This window comes from Tenrec ecaudatus, chromosome 1, assembly GCF_050624435.1.
Source record: "Tenrec ecaudatus isolate mTenEca1 chromosome 1, mTenEca1.hap1, whole genome shotgun sequence".
Lineage (NCBI taxonomy): Eukaryota > Metazoa > Chordata > Mammalia > Afrosoricida > Tenrecidae > Tenrec > Tenrec ecaudatus.
Genome location: NC_134530.1, coordinates 132,332,042 through 132,352,248, shown reverse-complemented (window position 1 = coordinate 132,352,248; position 20,207 = coordinate 132,332,042). Strand labels below are relative to the sequence as shown.

Here is a 20,207-nt window from a genome sequence, read left to right as displayed (position 1 = left end):
GTTCAGAACCAACAGATGACATATTCAAGGTCATAGTTAGGCTCTCTTAGACTATTCTGACTTTTCTTCAGGTTCGACCTAAACTTAAATATGAACAATTGATGGTCTGTTCCATGCCTTGACCTCATTTCAGTTGCTGATATTGAGCTTCTCCATTGTTTTTCCCACAGATGTTGTCAGTTTGATTTCTGTGTATTGCATCGGAAGAAGTCCACGTGGCCTGAGAGGCTTATTTTCTGGCACTATCCCTGACATTGTTCTGCTGCTATTCATGAGATTTTTCGGTATTTGTTAGTGATTTGCTGCTATCCATATGGTTCCCAGTGGCTAATTAGCTCCTAAGTGGACAGCCTATTCCTTCTTGGTAGTCCATTCTAGACTGGCCTCTCTGCTGAAACCTTCTCACTCTGGGCGACCAGGCTTGTTGCGAAATACCAGTGACAGCTCCTCCAGCATGGCAGCACCACACGAGCCACCAGAGTAGAACAAATGGACAGACAAGTGACAATACAGCTGTGTTAGAAGGTTCCATAACAGGCGGATGTGTACATGCTTAGAGTCTTCTGCTGGCGCACGTGGTTCAGGACTCAGCACTAACCTGAAAGGCTGGCGGTTCCAACCTGCCTGCAAGGGTCTCTTAGAAGGAAGCGCGGGTGGTCTTCTGCTGGGAGGGCATAGCCATGAGGACCCCGTGGAGTGGGACTCCGCACTGCCATATACGGGTCACCTCGCGTCGGCACCATCTGTACAGCACCTGTTTATCCAGCTGAGCTGCGCTTTCAGCATCGTTGACGGCAAGTTCTCAGGGACACTTAGGATTTAGCCCAGTGATTGAGAAGAAAGAAGAATGTTCAAGCTAGACGAACCCGTTTGTACAAACGTTTGTTTGGCATGTGATGCAAGAGACTTTGAGCATGTCCTTGCAAGGGGATAGACCTTGGGATCCAGAGTGAATGGGAAATTAGTATGCAGATGGAACATGGTAGGCTGAGTGCTCAGGTAAATGGAGCCCTGGGAAACTCCAACATGGTCAAAGAGCCTTTTAGTGTGAGAAGAATGGAAGGATAAGGGAAAATGGGAATTTTATATTTCTAATAATAGTTGGGGTTGAGACCATAGCTGTGATTACCAAGCAGAATGGTTATAGGGGAAAACCATTAGATTTAGAGAGGTTAAGAACTTTACAGAGCAGAGTGCTTGGACGGCCACCTCTACTAACGCCATAAACACGTCAGTATCAACCAACTTACACGGACTCATGCATGCTAACAAGTTTGGAAAACTCTGAGCAATCCCAAGTTAAAGTGAGAGAATTCCTTGCTGTGAGTCATATCAACCTCACTGAGATAATATGCATTGGAAAGTGCTAAGAGAGCATGGATATAGGGAGTTCTCCCACACCCCACCCACCCATTTTTTAATACAAAGATACCTTTCATGGAAAATCTTCCAAGGTGATTTCTCGTGTCTGGTGTGGGGGTGTACACTGTAACAGGCACCTCCTCGGATGCAGTTCCACAGCGAGCACCCAGCCTGGATCCAGTTGAGTCTGCCTGCCCTGGCTGTACATTAAAATATGCAGGAGGCCTTAACATCCCTGATGTCCTGCCAAGACAGATTGAATTTCTAGTCTCTAGGTTACGACCCCTGCATCAGGAAATGTTCAAGCTCCCACCTGATTCCAGCATGAAACCAACGTTGACGACCAGGGGTCCTATAGATCTGATTTAGAAAACCTTACGCTTCTTTGACCCTTCAGGACTTGGAAATAGTCCACAAGCTCAGTAGCTACCAAAAGCTGGGCCTGCCTCTGGCTTCGTTAGCTTACCAGAGAAAACTGAGTGGAGCGTTCTCCTTTCTCTAGACAACAGATTCTCCTCTCGTAACACTCTCTCTCTCTCTCTCTCTCTCTCTCTCTCTCTCTCTCTCTCTCTCTCTCTCTCTCTCTCACACACACACACACACACACACACACACAAAGTCTTGAATGGGAAGGGGAAAGAAAACCCTCTGAAGTAAAATGAAATTGAGATGGCTACATTGAGTGTCTAACAAAAAAGGCCAACAGTCCCAAAGCACCAGTTACTCTGAGGGAGAAACGTAAGGCTTTCTACTCCCATAAAAAGTTAGTCTCAGAAAGCCACAGAGCAAATTCTGCCCTGTCCTATAGGGTCCCTGCTAGAATTGACTCTATGGCAGGGAGTTTGGTTGGGGTGAAGGGAGGAGTAGAAGCATTCTGGAAAGTGGCCACCACATCCTGTCCCCTCCCCCAAGGACAAGTCACATGTTATCCTTTGAGTGTCAATATCTCCAACTTCTTGAAAAAAGAAGAAATTGCTTAAAATGAATTTTACAACTGAGTCTGGGTTTCTCACATAGCTTCTTCCTAAGCCAATCACACATTATTTCTCCTTACTAAGGTACGCACTGACATCGGAAACCATCGTGAGGAAACTCAATGGCACAAAGTTGAATCTCAGAGAACTTGGGCCTTTATGTACCGTGGCTGTCCTCCGTTCCTGTTACCATCCTCCAAGTGCACAGTGCAGGGAGGAGAACAGCCACTAGCTAAATAAAGCGGGACAATAGTTTGGAGCATGACATTCATCTGACTTCCCTTTAAAACATGACTCAAAACTGACGGACATCAAGTCCACACCAAATCATACTGCTCCTTTGGAGTGTCCAAAACTGTTCATGGGAGTAGAAAGCCCTGTCTTTCTCCAGCGGGACAGATAGTGGTTTCAAACTGCTGACCGTGCAGATCACAGCCTCATTGTAGCCACTGCACCAGCAGGGCCCCTTATAAAATGGAGACTGAGACGGTGTTGATTGATGATCGACTTAATTATAAGACCGCAACTTCTGATCTTAAGTCCTTAGTGATGTATAATTTTCAGTATTCTAAAGATTTTATATTTTTGAAAGAAAAATACAATGTATTTTGTGTTATAAGTACAGGCTGATAGAGCAGCTCAAAAATCAGACATGGGACTTGTTCTACAGCAAGACATGCAGAGTATTAATGGCCTCACGTCAGTTAAGGTCAAGTTTTTGGCAGTAAGTTAATATCTTATATGAAGATAGTTGGGGGCTAAAAGGTTTTGGGGGTATTGTAATTGTCCCTAAAGAATTATTCTTGTTGGTTAGGTAAACAAATGATGTATTCTGTTTTATAAAATACAACATTATGGAAAAAATGTTTTGACTTCTCTTTTTTTAAAGCTCAATTCTATTACTTGTATACATAGTTGTAAATAAATAGCAGATACATTTGAGAAACTAGCACCTTTATGTATATAACATTTAATTTCATTTAATTTTAATAAAAACAAATTCCTACAGATATTATTATCGCCACTTTAGAGATAAGCAAAATTGGATTTTGGAGAATAAAATTGCTTATAAAAGCATAAGTTGTGATGAAGCAACATTCAAATACTTGGCATTCAAACTGCTTGACCACACTACCAGTGTCAACCAAGTCAAAGATACATGTATTCTCAGTTAACACGCCAAACCAAACCAAACATTACCTTCAAGCCAATTCCAACTCACTGAATACTTTCATATAAGGAAAATAACCAGAAGAATGTAATATAATGTTAGAACAACACCGTATTTTGAATAAACTATTACTTTATCCAACTATATATTTTAAGATTCCATTAATATATAAAATACCTGTTCTAGGTATCCAGAAACCAATGCATTGAGAATGATGACGAAGAAAACGCCCAGGAAAGGTCATTTAAAGGTTGTCTTGCAAGGCTCTTCAGCTGGATAACGGGAATAAGCCACTGTGAACACTTTCGATTAAGGCAATAAACGTATGTGCGCGAGAGCGCACTGGTGTTGGGACTGATTTGCAAAACTGTGGCACATACAGAAAACTATATCCTTCTGTGCAGGTTTCTGTTACAACCAAAAGATATTTAAGAACTGGAGATTATTATTGCTAGTTTGTTTTCAAATATCTTTTTTCCACTGCTTTTTCTACTTATCTACGAGTATTTAGAATTAGTCAATCAAATTGCCCTTAACAATAATTTTTTTCTTCTTTACTTCTTGCTTTAATTCTGAACATTTCCCTTATCACATCCCACACCCCTGCGCTTTAAAAAAAAAAAGGAAAAAAACTAGACCCTCATGTCTGAGTGGTTACACGCTGAGCTGTCATCCACAAGGTCAGCCTCGCAGAGTCGCTGTGAATCGGCATCGACTGGATGGCAATGAGTGGTTTGGTTAGGTGTGTAGCAGATAAACAGAGGTGATGCTTCATCACCGAGTTTTCACGTTAAACTAAGTGACAATGTTAAATAACATTTTTAAAAGAAGTAGTGTCACTTCTACAAATGAGACAGAGTAAATTTTGTTGTTATTTTTTAAATGTATTTTTTAATCATTTCATTGGTGGCTCGTACAACTCATCACAACCCATACATCAATTGAATCAGGCATGTTTGCACACAGGTTTCCCTCATTCTTTTCTAGACATTTACTTTCTATTGAGCTCTTGGTATCAGCGCTCACCCCCTTCCCTCCCCTCCACCCTCATAACCTCCTGATAGATTGTACATTGTGATTATTTTCATCTCTCACAACAACCGCTGTCTCCCTTCCCCCATGTTTTCTGACTGAGAGTAAATATTAAAAGAGATATTTTATACAAAGATAGAGGTTTAAAAATTGATGACCTACAAGCTTGAGAATGAATTGAATTTGAGGATCCCTGCTATGTTTTAGAAACCAAGTGTCCTTTTCTATGAGACTCCTGCACTCAAGGATTTGATTCTTCGTTTTGCCCCCTGGTTTGCTGTGGACTTGAATGAGCATTTTCTAATGAGTGTTTTTGTAGCACGTTCTAATCTTCCACGCACTGAGTTCAAATTCTGTCATCTCTCATATAAACCTCTGTATGTGCAATTGCTTAAGGTTCCAGTCATCGTGCCGTGCTGATACCTTATATAAACACTTTCTTCTTGTGACTCTTATTTAAACATCTACGCATGAATCTTTGGCTTGCCTATACCGTGTTTGAACTACCATCAACTAATATGGTTGATTTAGACTTCACCTGCATTAAAAAGTGAAATCCCGTGACTGTATTCTTCAGGAAAGGGGGTCTCAAAGCATACAAGGCAAGTCAATTTTTTTTTACTCCTAAAATTATGCTGGTGAGAAGTCAGCGATATCGTATCTTCCTTGGGGGTGCAGTGGATCAAGCACTGGGCAGCTAACCACAAAGATGGTTCAGACCCTCCAGATGCAACACGGAAGGAAGATGAGGCTGACTTGGTAACGCAAAGGAGCAGTTCAACTCACTCCCATAGAGTTGCTATAAGGTCACTGTGAGTCAGAACCTATTCCATGTCACTGATGGTTACATATTTTTATCAGCCTGCTTATAAAGATATTTAGAATTGAAAGTGGGAAGGACCTTAGCTTGCATTGTGTCCTATCTCTAACACTTCAAGGAAACGCGTGGCTAAGCTGGAAGATAATTGATTTTTTCTAAAGCTCACAAAGATAAATAATCCTTCTCCCTCATACTTTGGAATAGGTCCATTTGCGCTTAGTAAAGTTAATGAACAAATGACTCCTTTCATGTACTTAGAACCCACTACTCAATTCCCTTCTGTTTTTCTCTTTCGTATGCACAGTCAGGTCAGTGTTCTCCTTCGCGGGCTTATCTCTCTGCTAAGCATGACTACCTTTAAATAACGAGCCTATCACAGGATGCTTCAATTTCCATCTAATGGGAAGAATTGTCTGGGAAGCAAACTGAAATGTGATGTGAAACTGAAAGTACGCTAGACACGACTGTTACAGTCTCTCTCCCCAGAGACCTAAGTCTAAAAGTGTAATTTGTCTTGAAACATGTTGTTACCCTTATAGTATAAAGAAATTTAAGTATTTTCAATTTTCAACTTGAGGGCCATGAAAGGAAGACCTAGCAGCCACCGAGCATGTGCTCTCAATCACCCACAGTGAATTCCGATGCTTTCCAATGCCTCAGTAACACATATCACCATCTTTCAATGCCTAATTTCTAAACATGACCTCAGACTTTGAGGTGGTCCTAAAATGCATTAACTCCCCCACCCCCTGCAGAAGTCCAGGTGGGGACAGTCCATCCCACAGTCACGCAGCAGCCACGGCACCTTCTTCCTCGTGCTCGCTGGTGTGCACACATCTGCTTGGTTTGCCCTCTGCTTCTCTTCGGCCTTGTGGTCTGCAATGGTTTGTTCACTTTTCAGCTTTAAGAAGGTCTTTAAATATTTCAGTTGTACATTCCAAGGTGATGGCTTCCCCTTCACATGGGATCACTTCAGCTAATTTAACCAGCGTTAGGGTGCTTCGCCCTCTAGGTCAAGGGGGAGAAGATGGATGCCTACAGCCAGTGGTCACTGAAACAGCACCCTTTTCCTTCTTCGCTCTCCATGTACAGCTCCTCTCTTCTCCGTCCTCTGTCACCAATTCATCCTGCCCCGTCCCCCAGATGTGGCCTTGACCTCTTTCCAGCAATCACTAGATGCTAGGTACTCTCCAGAGGAGTGTGACTCTCCTGTCAGCACTGTACCAAGACACCGTATGTCAATCATATTTTCCTCAATTTATACATTTCAAATCTTCGTGGGATCACTGGAAAGACTATGATCCCCCAGCTCTTCCGCCCTTTCTTCAGCTCTCATGTATTCTGTGACCCTGACAAGTCCTGAAGTCACAGATGCACTTTTGTAAGGAAAACTTCGAGATGATCTACTGAATTTTCCAGTATTTCCACATTTCCTTTTTAGTGACAATGGAAGTTTCTCAACTCTTCTCTGGAGATTGTGAAAAGTGAGCATGCTTTTCTCAATACTGGTTCTTACTGGATAGTTTCTCCCTATTTTTCAGTGGCTCAAACTAAATCCATAGCACCCTAAGCATTAGGCAAGAGGAACCTTCTAGTTATGGGTTATGAGCAGAAATCTAATAAAAGTGAAGTTTAGTTTCTTCACGTACATTTTAAATGTAGTTTAGCAAGCTAAAATGTTTTCTTTTTAACTTGAAAAGGACAACAGGTCCATGAAAACCAACTCGTGGTGTGCATTCATTAGATGAAATTCTATGATGTCTTTATGGTACAGCGCATGTGATAAACATAACTGCATCACTGAATTACACACCTGAAGAAGGCTAACATGGTAAACAATGTGCTTCCTATTTGTTCATGGCAATGAATCACTCATTAAGCAGGTTCTGACACATGGTGACCCACTTAGGTGCCATGCGACTGCCCTGTGGGGCTTCAGAGATTATGCATCTGTAGGGAAGCAGGGAGCTTCCACTTTCTCCCATGGAGCGGCTAGTGGATTTGAGCCTCCAACCTTGTGATTAGTAACTAAGTTCTCTAAACAAGGATCCTAAGTTTAAAAGAACAAAGGAAAATAAAAAGTGTCAACATTAAAAAACAAACTACTGAGACGACGTCCAACATAGGTTATATGAGAGACGCCTTCTTGGTGCTTCCGCCCTTGGGAGCTCACTCATCTTAGGTCTCGACATAGCTCTATGTGCCAGCCTTCATTTGGCGCATACATGCTTCCCGATGACACTTCAGCACTGTACAATGATCGGTGGCACACTTCGTGGACAATGTCTATTACTTGGGGAGGGGTGGTTAAAAGGCTCTGTAAGGAATTATATGGTCAAGGTAATTAACAGCGGTTGCAGAGTCTGGAGTCTGAATTCATGAATCAGAAATGAAGTACATTTAAGTCAGTTTTTGTCAACTAGGAAATGCCATTTCAGTCTGAGCATTTTGCCACCTCATTGCATGCCATCCGTCTCACAGGGAGCAATTAATCGGCAACCCCAGTGTGCGGCATTAAAGTCCATTTTCACAATGGACAGAACATTGATGTCTCTGCCATTGCCACTTCTCGCTCCCCAAATTTGAATGTTCATTTAGAATAAAGCAGACAAGACATTATATTCTTTTGGGTTAATTAGGAACCTTGACAGATCTCTCTCATTAGCAGCTAAGCATGTAGTAACACATAGAATATAGACTATTCACACGATGTGTTTGCGTAATTTCAACATATAGAGACAGTAATTTTACATTAGCCTGGCTGTGATTGGCCAAAGGCCCTAACTCCTTTATCAAACCAGTTTCTCCAAGATTCTTACCTTGCAATTCCTTTTTCTCTTTGCAGAACCACATCACGGCCTTCGCGGAAGTCACATGATATCGAAGCAGCTGGTCTTTCCCTGCATTGGACATCGTCCCTCTTCACCGTCCATCCATAGCACCCAAAGTTTGTTTGATCACGAAAGAGGCTTTTAATGTCGTCTAATGATTTCTATAATTTTAGAATCCGTGTCAACCTGTTGCCCCCCCTAGACTGGGAGCCCCTCATGGTAGGACTGTGTCTCCTTCTCTGTACCCCCAGCACCTACCACGATGTCGAGCACAAAGTAGGTGCTCAATAAAAAATTTGTATATGAATGAACAAATTAGTTCTTAAATAAAACGTTCACTTTAGTTCCTCACAGTTATCAGGCCAGCTACGTGAAAAGAGACCCCTGAGAAGTCATCTTTGCACAAGAAAACCCTCAATTCGGGGCTAGTTGAGCTTTTTTAACTTATCATTTATCTGTTCAGCAGTATGCCATTTTTAATTTGAAGTGGACTTTGAAAGTCATGGGAGTTTTATTTTATTATTCAGCATGACATAATTTCCATTCTAACAAAATTCCAGCGTGTGAAATCACTTTACTTTTAGGAAGTCTGTTCGATACTAAAATAATGTTTGCACATTATCTTATGTGATATTTCACTTTAAAATACCATCCATACTCTCCATTCTAAGACTGGTGCTTCTGCTTTTGGAGGGAAAAAATGCCAATTTTTACTGTAATAAGTAATGTATCATAATTAAAAGTTATTTATTTGGATTTGTTTTCCTGAAAATCGTGATTTGATTGTAGATGTACAGGTTTCAAAGACAGGCAGTATTTAAGATGGTGACAGGACTCACATCAGCAATGACACCCATGATTGAGCAGTCTTCCCTTGGTGACAGCATGACTAGTGTCGTCCAAGCCTCCTGCCTTTGGCTTTATGAGAGTCAAGACTCCACGTCATGCAAGTGGGAAAGAATTACACTCTGGCACTTCGCTGACCTCACATAAAAGGAGTAGAATATTTTATTTTGCATTTGTGTGGTACTTTTTAGTTAGCAAAGTCCATTGACCTCTCTCTTTGTATTTAATAATTAGAAAGAGCCGTGTAAACATTAAAGGGAATGGCCTGTAATTTTATAGATGAGAAAAATGAAACCAAGACAGGGTAAATAACAAACTAAATCACACACAAACACACAGCAAGGAAGAGTACAACTCAAATGCGAGTACTCTGGCTCAGAATTTCTCCCGCCCATAGCCCACAGTGGCCACCCCACTGTGAACAAGCCGTGGCCTTTTAGCAGTAGGTGAAGTCTTTTGCAATTACCTACATTTAAGTAGAAAAGGAGAGAAATGCCGAGAGAGAATTGCAAAATCTTTGTGGTAGTTTGATAATGAACACCTTTTAAGATATGCAGATAGATAAGGATCTATGTATACTCATATTTAATAACAGTGTCAAGAGCCTAGATGTGAGACTGATTGTGAAGGCAAAGCCTTCATCAAATGGCGCTCTTACCGTCCCCCTCTCCAGTCCCCAACCCCAACCCCTCAGGAGAGGTCCTCCCTACCCCCATCTCCAGTCCCCAACCCCAATCCTTCAGGAGAGGTCCTCCCTACCTCCATCTCCAGTCCCCAACCCCAACCCCTCAGGAGAGGTCCTCCCTACCCCCATCTCCAGTCCCCAACCCCAACCCCTCAGGAGAGGTCCTCCCTACCCCCATCTCCAGTCCCCAACCCCAATCCTTCAGGAGAGGTCCTCCCTACCTCCATCTCCAGTCCCCAACCCCAACCCCTCAGGAGAGGTCCTCCCTACCCCCATCTCCAGTCCCCAACCCCAATCCTTCAGGAGAGGTCCTCCCTACCCCCATCTCCAGTCCCCAACCCCAGCCCCTCAGGAGAGGTCCCCCGTCCCCAACTCCAGTCCCCATCCCTAGGAGCACATGTTCTCCTGAGACGGAAGGATTAGGGTTCAAACCATGGCAATATAAGGGAGATCAGCTGGACCGGAAGAAAGCCATTACATTCACGCCTCAATAGTGAGGGTAATCTTTAAACCTCCTCTGAGTAGGGCAGGCCTATGTGAGCCCAGGTGACCCGTGACAGTTCATAGAGAAGGTAAACTTGAGAATGTTTTCTGTAATTTTTAAAAACTCATGGCTAACAAATTGATTCTGATCCATAGCCTCTCTAGAGGAGATTCCCTAAACTGTAATTCTTTATGGGAGCAAACAGCCTGATCGTTCTCCCATGGAGCAAATGGTGGGTTTGAACCGCTAACCTTTCAATTATCAGTCCACTGCTTAACTCATGGTGCCACCAGGGATCCTCTACATTCAGTAGAATTCAGTAAATATAGCCAAAGATTTGTGGATCGTTCCCAATAAATGCCTAGTACCAAAATTTTAAAAAAAGAAAATCCACGTGTTTGCCAACCTCAGACTTCCAAAGCAATTTACTTCTACTGAAGTTTAGACTTTGAAAAGTTGGACCTATGGTGACCCTCTTTGAAGACACTTTTAGACAATAACAACAGTGAGGAATCACTGGAAATGCAAGCGAGGAGGGAGATCATGCAGTCCTCGGAGGCAGGATTACTGTTAGTACTGAGGTTTTTCGAATTATATAGCTTCTATCCCTTGTGTCATCTTTCTTTCCAGAGACACGTGGAGTAAGCAGGAATCTTTTTCCTGTGGGACCCATTGAAGGACAGTCACTTTGGACCCACAGTTCCCCTAGGGGACAGCGTAGAACGGCCCCCCAGGGTCTCCAAGCCTGTAACCCTTATAGACGCAGACCACCACATCGTTCCCCCAAGAAGCGGCAGGAAGATTCGACCCAGTGACCTTTCAGCAGCCACACTTAGCCTGTTTTTCCAGGGCTTCTTTTCCTGCTGGAAACTCTACTTAAATACTGCACTACTGAGATCTTTGCACCACTACTCTGGTCTGATGGCAAGAAGTATACGTTCTTTTTAAAAACCTTCTTAAACGCAAGAAGAGAGTAAAGTAGGTGATATTTAAAGGCCATGCGTTGGCACAAGGTTATGCAGTGAGTGTCCCTGCCATAAAGGAAATGAAAAAGAGTGTGTACATAGATCTACACAAGGCAAAGAGCACAGAGCCCTTAATCGGCATGTTACCACGAATAAAGAAAAACTACACTCGAAGGATATATAAATATGTAAATATGCACATATGTAGTCTAGTCAAAGCAGGCAAACACATATCTTTCTGATACAGACATCTCCTTTTTATTCTAGTTACTTGGGGCCCAGGTCAGTATAAATCGGTCAACCTGAAATTTCCTGTGTGCATGGCAGAAATTCTGCACATGTTTTATCTGAGTCCTAAGATTATTTAAAAGGGTCTTTTATGTTAAAAGAGGGGTGAACCTTCTTTGACAAACTTTGTCAATTCCACTTCTAATGGGGCCTCTCTTTTCTCAGGACCTACCCGAGCAAACAGTTCAGTTACAGCGACTATATGGTTTCCTTTGTGAAAGAGCAGTAGGGGAGAAACTTGTTTTCTGCTGTGTATTGTATTTTTCAAATAAAATTCAAAATTTTAATTTAAAAAACCAAAAACATGATGCTTGATTTTTTCCCCCCATGCATTAGTTCTTTATTGGGGGTAGAGGAATAAAAAAATGTTTGCTAAAAAACATGTGGGTCAAAATTGTCAGAGGGTCTGGACAGTGTTTGGAAACAAATCACAATGCCCAGGACTGATAAGTTCTGTTGCCAACTAAGTGTTTTTCTGCATCTCCTGGGCCATTCTGAGATCTTACCTTATTTGCATATTGCAACTTCTGGAAACAAGTTAGGATGCTGGACAGGTGTACAATTTGCAGGGAATCTTTCCTGCATATATATATATATATATATATATATATATATATATATATATATATATATATATATATATATACTTTTCTTTGTACTAGAAGGCTCTAAGGAATGAATGCAAATGATCTTGCTCCTGCCTGTGGAACACCACTTCTGACATTCTGATCACATGGTCTAAAAAGTTTCCCTGGACACATCAGATGGCTCTAGTTTCTCCAAGATTTTGAGACAAAAAATATTGTCCTACGAAGAAAAATAAGATTATTCTAATCAATTTTCCTATTCCTTTTTTTCAAATTACATGTAGTTAATGTGGTAGAGCCTAAAGACATGGCAAGGTTTAAGAAAATGAACTGTACTCCCCACCCAACATACCCTTTGTGATGGATTGTGGGGGACCAGTCTCCCCATAACCAAATGGGTCCAAGGGATGATTGTTCAATTGAGAGGTAAATTAAAGAGACATCAGACAAGATAAAGCATGCAAGGGCTCACCTGTGATTGTTTCAGGTCTCAGCAGAGAGAGATTTCACTGTAGTGGCAGGAGGGTATGTAATCTCAGACACGCAGGCCACAGTAAGCATGTACACAACAAGGGGGACAAGCTAGGAGTATCCACAAAATAGGAAGGGAGGTGCTAGAGGCATATGGGTGACAGGAAGTTGCATATGTAACAGGACGGATGGGCTCTAGAGTCAAGATGTCAGCCTAGCCTTGGTCTTCTCTGAGTTGGCTTGACCTTAGATGTCTTTGAGCTCTTCTCCAGGGAACAATCCTTAGCGGAAGGGAGTGGGCCTTTCTTAGGGTGGGACAGACAACAGGGTCTGATTGCTTTTGATGGCAGACAACTTTCAGGCAGATAGTTTTCAAGCAGTTGACCTTCAAGTTTATAATAAGCGACCATGTGTTTGCAGACACCACCTTAAATTTGACATTATTATGGGGGGACATTGCGGGGAATGACTTGTACTTAGGTGAGTATGAGTGGGACGCATCTCCAACCCATGATGCGAAGGTTTCCTCCATGGGAACCCTGGCCTCCCAGACTTCTAAACGTATAAATATTGAAAGTTTGTCCACATTAACTCTTCCCGGTTCTGTTTCCCACAATGGATTCCATCACGGCCACCAATCAGCTCCATCAAATAGCCACCAAGATTATAAATCCTGACCAGAGAAGAGAGCCTCCTCTTCCTCCCACAGCACAGACTGTGGATTTGAACCATTCACCATGCAAGTAGTAGCCCAGTGCACAGCTCACAGTACCACCAGGGCTAAAGGCAGAAACCCTACTTTCACACTGCCATCTTTTGAATCAGTGGTCTTGCTCACAAAGAGCTACAGTAAGAAAATACAAATGAGTGGACATATATCCACCTCCAGCATCAAAACTCACATTTCATTCTTCTTTTCTTTTTTAATCATTTTATTGGGGGCTCTTACAGCTCTTATCACAGTACACACGTACATCCATTGTGTCCAGCACATTTGTGCATTTAGTGCCATCATCATTTTCAAAACATTTTCTTTCTACTTGAGCCCTTGGTATCGGCTCATTCCCCTTTCCTGCCCCACCTTCCTTCCCTCGATGACCTTTGATAATTTGTTTTGTTGTTGTTGTTGTTTGTGTGTCTTACACTGACCACTGTCTTCCTTCATCCAGTTTCCTATTGTTCATCACCGTGAGAGGGGGTTATGTGTTGATAATTGTGGCCTGTTCCTCCTTTGTTCCCCCTCCCCCGCCTTTCCCTACTCTTATTATTGGTCCTGAGGAGCTTATCTGTCTTGGATTCCCTGTGTTTCCAGTTCTTATCTGTACCCATGTACATGCTCTGGTCTAGCTAGATTTGTAAAGTAGACGGGGTCATGATAGTGGGGGGGGGAGCATTGAAGACTTAGACTGGCTCATCTCTTACTTGTGATCCTTCTGTAAGTGGGTATCCAATTGTTTACAGATGGGCTTTGGGTCTCCACTATGCACTCCTCCTCATTCACATCAATATGATTTTTTTTGTTCTGGGTCCTTGATGCCTGATATCTGATCCCATCAACACTTTATGGTCATATAGGCCGGTGTGCTTCTTCCATGTGGTCTTGGTTACTTCTCAGCTAGATGGGCACTTATTTATCATCAAGCCTTTAAGGCCAAGACACAATAACTTTTGATAGCTGGGCACCATCGGTTTTCTTCACCACATTTGCTTAAGCACCCATTTTGTCTTCAGTAATCGTGTTGGCAAGGTGAACATCAAGAATACTGGATTATTAGAACAAAGTTCTCTTGCATTGAGGGAGTACAACAGGGATCATTCTCTGGCCAATTCACTTTATGTTATTTCAAAGTATTCCAATTTCCATTCTGAGCAGCCCTGGAGATGTAGTGGCTATGCACTTGACTGGTAACTGCAAGTGCTGAAATCCGAAACCACCAGCCACTCTTCAGTAGAAAGGGTAGAGTTAGTCTCAGAAACTCACAGAAGCAGTTCTAAACTTGTCAGCACAATGGCAGTAAACTTTGTTTTGGTTTATTTTCACATTCACTGAAATTATCATTTGTTTAAAAGGGGGGTATATGTATGTGTGTGCATTTATACTTCTCCGAATGGAAAACAAAGGTGTGTTTAAATTAAAAATGAAAAGTAAATTAATTAAAGAAAAAACTATATCTATGTAGGATTTAACAGGATACTGTTGCTGATTTCATTTCTTGAAATGGGCTTTGTAAAAATATACAGTGTTAAAAGAAAGGAAAAGTAAATTAATTAAAAAGAGAGAGTTATTCAAAATATTGAGGTCCTTTGTATATTTATCAGGCTTCTCTAGTGTTATTTCTCTTTCTCATGAAGTCCTTCTAGCCTACATTCACCCAGCACATTTTTATCACGTGATTCTATCAATCAGTTCATATGCAATGTACATATTTGTACATAGCTTACAGCAACAGCTGAGGTACACACACACACACACACACACACACAAAACAACTTACTCCTTAGACAACTTTGTGCTTGCTAGCTACAGTTCAATTTTAAAACCTAAAATGTTCTGGATGATCATAATCAGGATTTATTACACCTCATGACACTATGTATAAGGACACTCTTTTGCTCATATTTGCTGGACTCATTTATGTCACTGCAGTCAAGTAGATAGATCTGAGGATCTCAGCGGGATTCACACATGTATGAAGAGTCATCTGACTCTAGACTGATCTCAAGATGACTTCTGTGGGAAGAATTTGGCTTTCCTTCGGTGGAACTCTAAATATAGTTTATATTAAGACATAGTGGTAAATAAGCGGCCATCTAGCTCAGAAGCAACATGTAATCATGAGGTGTCCAAGGGATCAGGTATCAGACATCAAAGACAAAAAAAAATCATACCATTGTGTGCTTACCTTCCCAATATGATCGCTGAAGACAAATTGGTGCATAAGCAAAAGTGGTGAAGAAAGCTGATGGTGCCTGACTATCAAAAGATATAGCACCTGGGATCTTAAAAGCTTGAAAGTAAACAAGTGGCCATCTAGCACAGAAGCAACAAAGCCCACATGGAAGAAGCACACCAGCCTATGCGATCACAAGGTGTCAAAGGTATCAGGTATCAGGCATCATCAGAACAAAACCTCATATCATTGTGAATGAGTGGGGGAGTGCGGACTGGAGATCCAAAGCCCATCTGTAGGCCACTGGACATCCCCTTACAGAAAGGTCTCAGGGAGGAGATGAGCCAGTCAGGGTGTGAGGTAGCAATGATGAAACATACAACTTTTCTCTAGCTCCTAAATGCTTCCTGACCCGCCCCCCACTATCATGATCTCAATTCTACCTTAATAATATGGCTAGACCAGAGGATGTACACCAGTACAGATAGGAACTGGAAACACAGGAAATCCAGGGTGGATGATCCCTTCAGGACCAGTGGTGAGAGTGGCAATACCGGGAGGGTAGAGGAAGGATGGGGTGGAAAGGGGAAACCGATTACAAGGATCTACATATAATCTCCTCCCTGGGGGATGTACAACAAAAAAGTGGGTGAAGGGAGACTTTGGACAGTGTAAGATATGACAAAATAATAATAATTTATAAATTATCAAGGGTTCATGAGGGAGGGGGTGGGAAGGCAGGGGGGAAAATGAGGAGCTGATACCAAGGGATCAAGCAAAAAGTAAATGTTTTGGGAATGATGAGGGCAACAAATGTACAAAGGTGCTTGACACAATGGATGGATAGATGGATTGTGATAAGAGTTATATGAGCTCAATTAAATGATTTTTTAAAGACATAGCATCATTTGTTGTAACGTTATAGTAATTAATTATCAGAACTCTTTTTTTCATAGTTCAATTCTTTCTCTTTTAAAAAAATTTTAATCATTTTGTTGGGCGTGTAACAACCCCTCGATCCATTGTGTCAAGCACATTTGTACACATGTTGCCAGCATCCTCTCCAAAACATTTTCTTTCTACTTGGTATTGGCTCCTCCTTTTTTCAGAACTCTTAATTGTGATTATGTAATCATGTGTTTTTCCATGGTGATGTCAATTCCGAAATGCTGATCTTGTCAGTGGATAGTTATGTGTTTGTTTTACAGTACCCTCCCAAAAATGCAGGCTGTGCGTTGAAGGGAGCGGAGCAGTAAGGAGGCTTCAGAAAGTTATTTTCTCCAGATAACTGGAGCTTGATACTTCAAACCAACTTTCTAACATAGTTTTTTCAACGATTGACTTCATACATAAATATACATCACTTAGCCCATCCAGCACGTGGACCTTGAATCCTAATAAAGTAAGACTCTTAAAAGTGACACAGAGATGTGTAAGGGAGAGCAGAGGGGAAATTGCTCCCTTGATCTGAACTATTTCAGAGACTGATGGTTGATTTGATTTTTCCTTATGGCTTTCTCTGCCCTCTGCTGTTAATTCTCATCATTTCTTGTCTCGAAAACTCTCCTACAATCTTACCCATTTCCAGTCTGCTATGCGTTGCCTTTGAATGATCTTTTCTAGAGTTATAATCCACAGAAGAGCTAACTAATGTCAAAGATACCTAGTTAGTCATGGTGCTGCTATGTATAAAATTAAGTCAAGGTAGTTTCTGTTCCTCTCTTAAGAAATAAGATGCTTGGACATTGTGATAGCCACTTTGACTGCTAAATGTAGTCTGATCTATTTGTTATGTAGTGGTTTTTTAAATCACCTTCTATGGTTTAGATTAAAATCATCTGCTTACCAAAAGTGGAACTTTGATTATATACTGGTTTGGGGTAGGTATATCTTGATGTAGCATACTTTTTCTTACTAAAAATAATAAGGTGCAATATGAGAGATCATGATGTTATGGGAAACCTAATCTGAAAGATCCCAAATAGATGTTGAAAAAAATAACTTGCTCCCTTAAAGGATGATTTTTCCCTGAATTATGTCAACGTAGTTTTATTGTAAATGAAATGTAAACTTAGGGGTCCTAAATTGCAATGATTGAATGTGAAACACCAATGCTGTCAGTAATTTAACATTCTTATTTTATATATGACTTGGTGCGCTCATTATAGGACAACAATTTGTGTATTACATCAGATAATTTAATGACATAACTTAGTATTCGTAAGTGGGAAATTTATAAGACACATGGTGACAGCAGCTGGGATCATACCCATAACATTTCAGATGACTTCAGAGAAATGCCGAAGACATAAGGACATACCAGCTGAGCCAGCATCAAAAGAGGCTCTAATATTATTTTCATTAGCAATATATATTTAAAAGGAGTGACACTGCTATATTCAACTCCTTTTTAATTTATATTTTGCTGGCTCTTTCTAATTCACAGATTTCCAGGAATGTCATAAAGACAGCAGAGGCAGTAGCTGCACAACAGCACTTCGACCCAAGTCAATCTGGATATAGGTGTGGAAATGTCACACATTATTATTATCATGATAGAAAGCCGTTTCCTTTTAAATTTTTATTAAAATATATTTATTCTCACTGCAGATAATAGACCAAGCAAGGACTGCTCTTCCTGCGAACATTTCGTGGTATTCTGCAATAGTGAGAAAGAAACACACAGAGCTGAGTGTCAGTTTGGGTCGCCATCACCAGCTTTGATGTCATTTACCACATGTGACTTGAACCTGCTAACCTCTCTATTAGTCAGAGTCGAACTGCAGCAGGTTACAGGAACAGAGCTCCAAATCTCAGCCCAAAGCAAGTGATGCTGTTTCTGGCTCATACCATGTGTCTATCATGTCAGGTGAAGACTCTGATGTATTTAATTAAAACAAACAAACAAAAACACCTCACTGCCATTCCACCAATGCTGAGTCCTACAGAGACCCTATAGGACCAAGTAGAATTACCCCTGTGAGTTTCTGAGACGGTGTCTCTCCACAGTAATAAAAACCCTTGTCTTTCTCCGAAGGAGCAGCAGGTGGTTTCAAACTGCTGCTCTTTTGGATCACAGCCCAATGGGTCACCTCTATGCCACCAGCATCTATCTAATAGCCAATATAATTGAGGGAATATTTGGAGAAATAGTCATTCGTTGTAATAGAAGGAAAACAGACCAGTGTTGAAGAGTCTTCTTTTTTTTTTTTCCCCGGGCTCCTTTGGGGGAATTTATTCCCAGTCAGAGGGGGGAGCAGGAGTGGGCGCTCTGCAGTCTCAGAGGCTGAGACACCAGCAGACACAACACCACAACCAGGGCGAGGAAGTGGGGCACAGGAGAAGGCTCCGAACTCCGTGCTTGGTCCCTGGCTGTCCCGGCTGGGTCCGGGGAGGGGCAGGACCCTGCTTGTGGGTGGTGGCACTGAGAGCCAGGTGGAGGTGGCAGAGGGCAGGCCAGGGCGGACCCAGTGGACAGCACACATGGAAACAATAAATACTGACAGGCCGGGCCAGGCCAGCCAAGGCTCAGCTGCCGGCCCTGCTGGGACAGACCAGAGCAGCTTGAGTTTTGGCGATTTGGCTTTCCCCAAGCCAGAGCAGCCCTCAGGCCTGGAAACCTCTGGTGTGGAGGACAGATGGGGCAGGGCCACATGCTCATGCAGACACCGGGTGAGTGCTCAGCCAGGCCACCCCCCCCCCCCCAGCACACACCCCACACGTTAAGGCATCCTGGTTACAAGGTGACCTACAGTCCCAGGCCTAGGAGAGGCGGAGCCTGCCCCTCCGCCCCCTCTGGCGGGCAAGCAGGTGGGCGGGACCTGGGGACAGCACAGGCAGAAGCAGCCATGAGACAGAGTGCGTGACCACAGCCGAGGCCCGGCCAAGGGGCCAGGAGGGAGGCGGAGGAGAGGGGAGGAGGGGGCTAGGCCTCAGTCCTTCCAATCCTTCTTGATGGTGAGGTTCCACTCCCAGGACAGGTGGACTGTCTTGTCGTCGTCTGTGAAGCGGGACTTGATGTTGTAGCTGCCACGCGCCAGCATGCCTTTGGGCGCCTCCTCCATGGGCGCCAGGAACCCATCCTCCTCGGCCCGGGGCCCGTAGCTCCCCACCATGTAGTCGGTCTAGTCGATCTTGATGCCTTTCCTACAGGTGTGCTGGATGTACTTCATGCCCGGCAGGAGATTTTGATCTGGTACTCCACCCCCTCCTTCAGCACGAAGGACTCCTTGAAACTCTCCAGGTCTCCGGCCAGGTTCCGCTCCAGAGGGCCAGGGGCAGTGCTTCACACCAGGGCCCGGCGGGTCACAAGGACATTGGGGACATTGGGGTCGGCGGAGACGGCCACTCGGCCCAGGAGGGCCTCCTTGTACTTGCGCAGACTCTCACCGTCCGTGTACAGTTCCTGGATCTCCTGGATGCTCTTCTGCGCAGGAGGCTTGTAGTTGACCGAGTGCTCATCCTCCTCGTTCTCGGCTGCAGTCTGTGCCAGCTGCTCCGCGGAGGGCTCCTGCTCGGCCATGCTGCTTGCCTGGCCTGCCACACCGGAGGGTTCGAGCGCGCGGCGTCTTGCTCCCTCCCGAGCGAAGTGACCAACGTCGCGGCGCCCCACCTGCCCCGCCCTGGAGTCTTCTTGTACCCCAAGGAGACACACATTACCTCTTCTCCTGTTCATTGGCCAAGGTCAATCGATGTCATGCCTGGCTTGATTGTCATGGGGAAATGCCCAGGAGAGGAGAGGAGAGCAACAAATATCCACATCAATGACCTACCAGATTTGCTATGCACAGAAATAGAAAG

General features: G+C 43.0%; 1 pseudogene; it reads right to left on the bottom strand.

Annotated features, from left to right (window-relative positions):
- Positions 1–19,333: 19,333 nt before the first annotated feature.
- Positions 19,334–19,929, bottom strand: LOC142436940 (rho GDP-dissociation inhibitor 1 pseudogene; annotated as a pseudogene).
- Between the last annotated feature and the right edge of the window lie 278 nt (positions 19,930–20,207).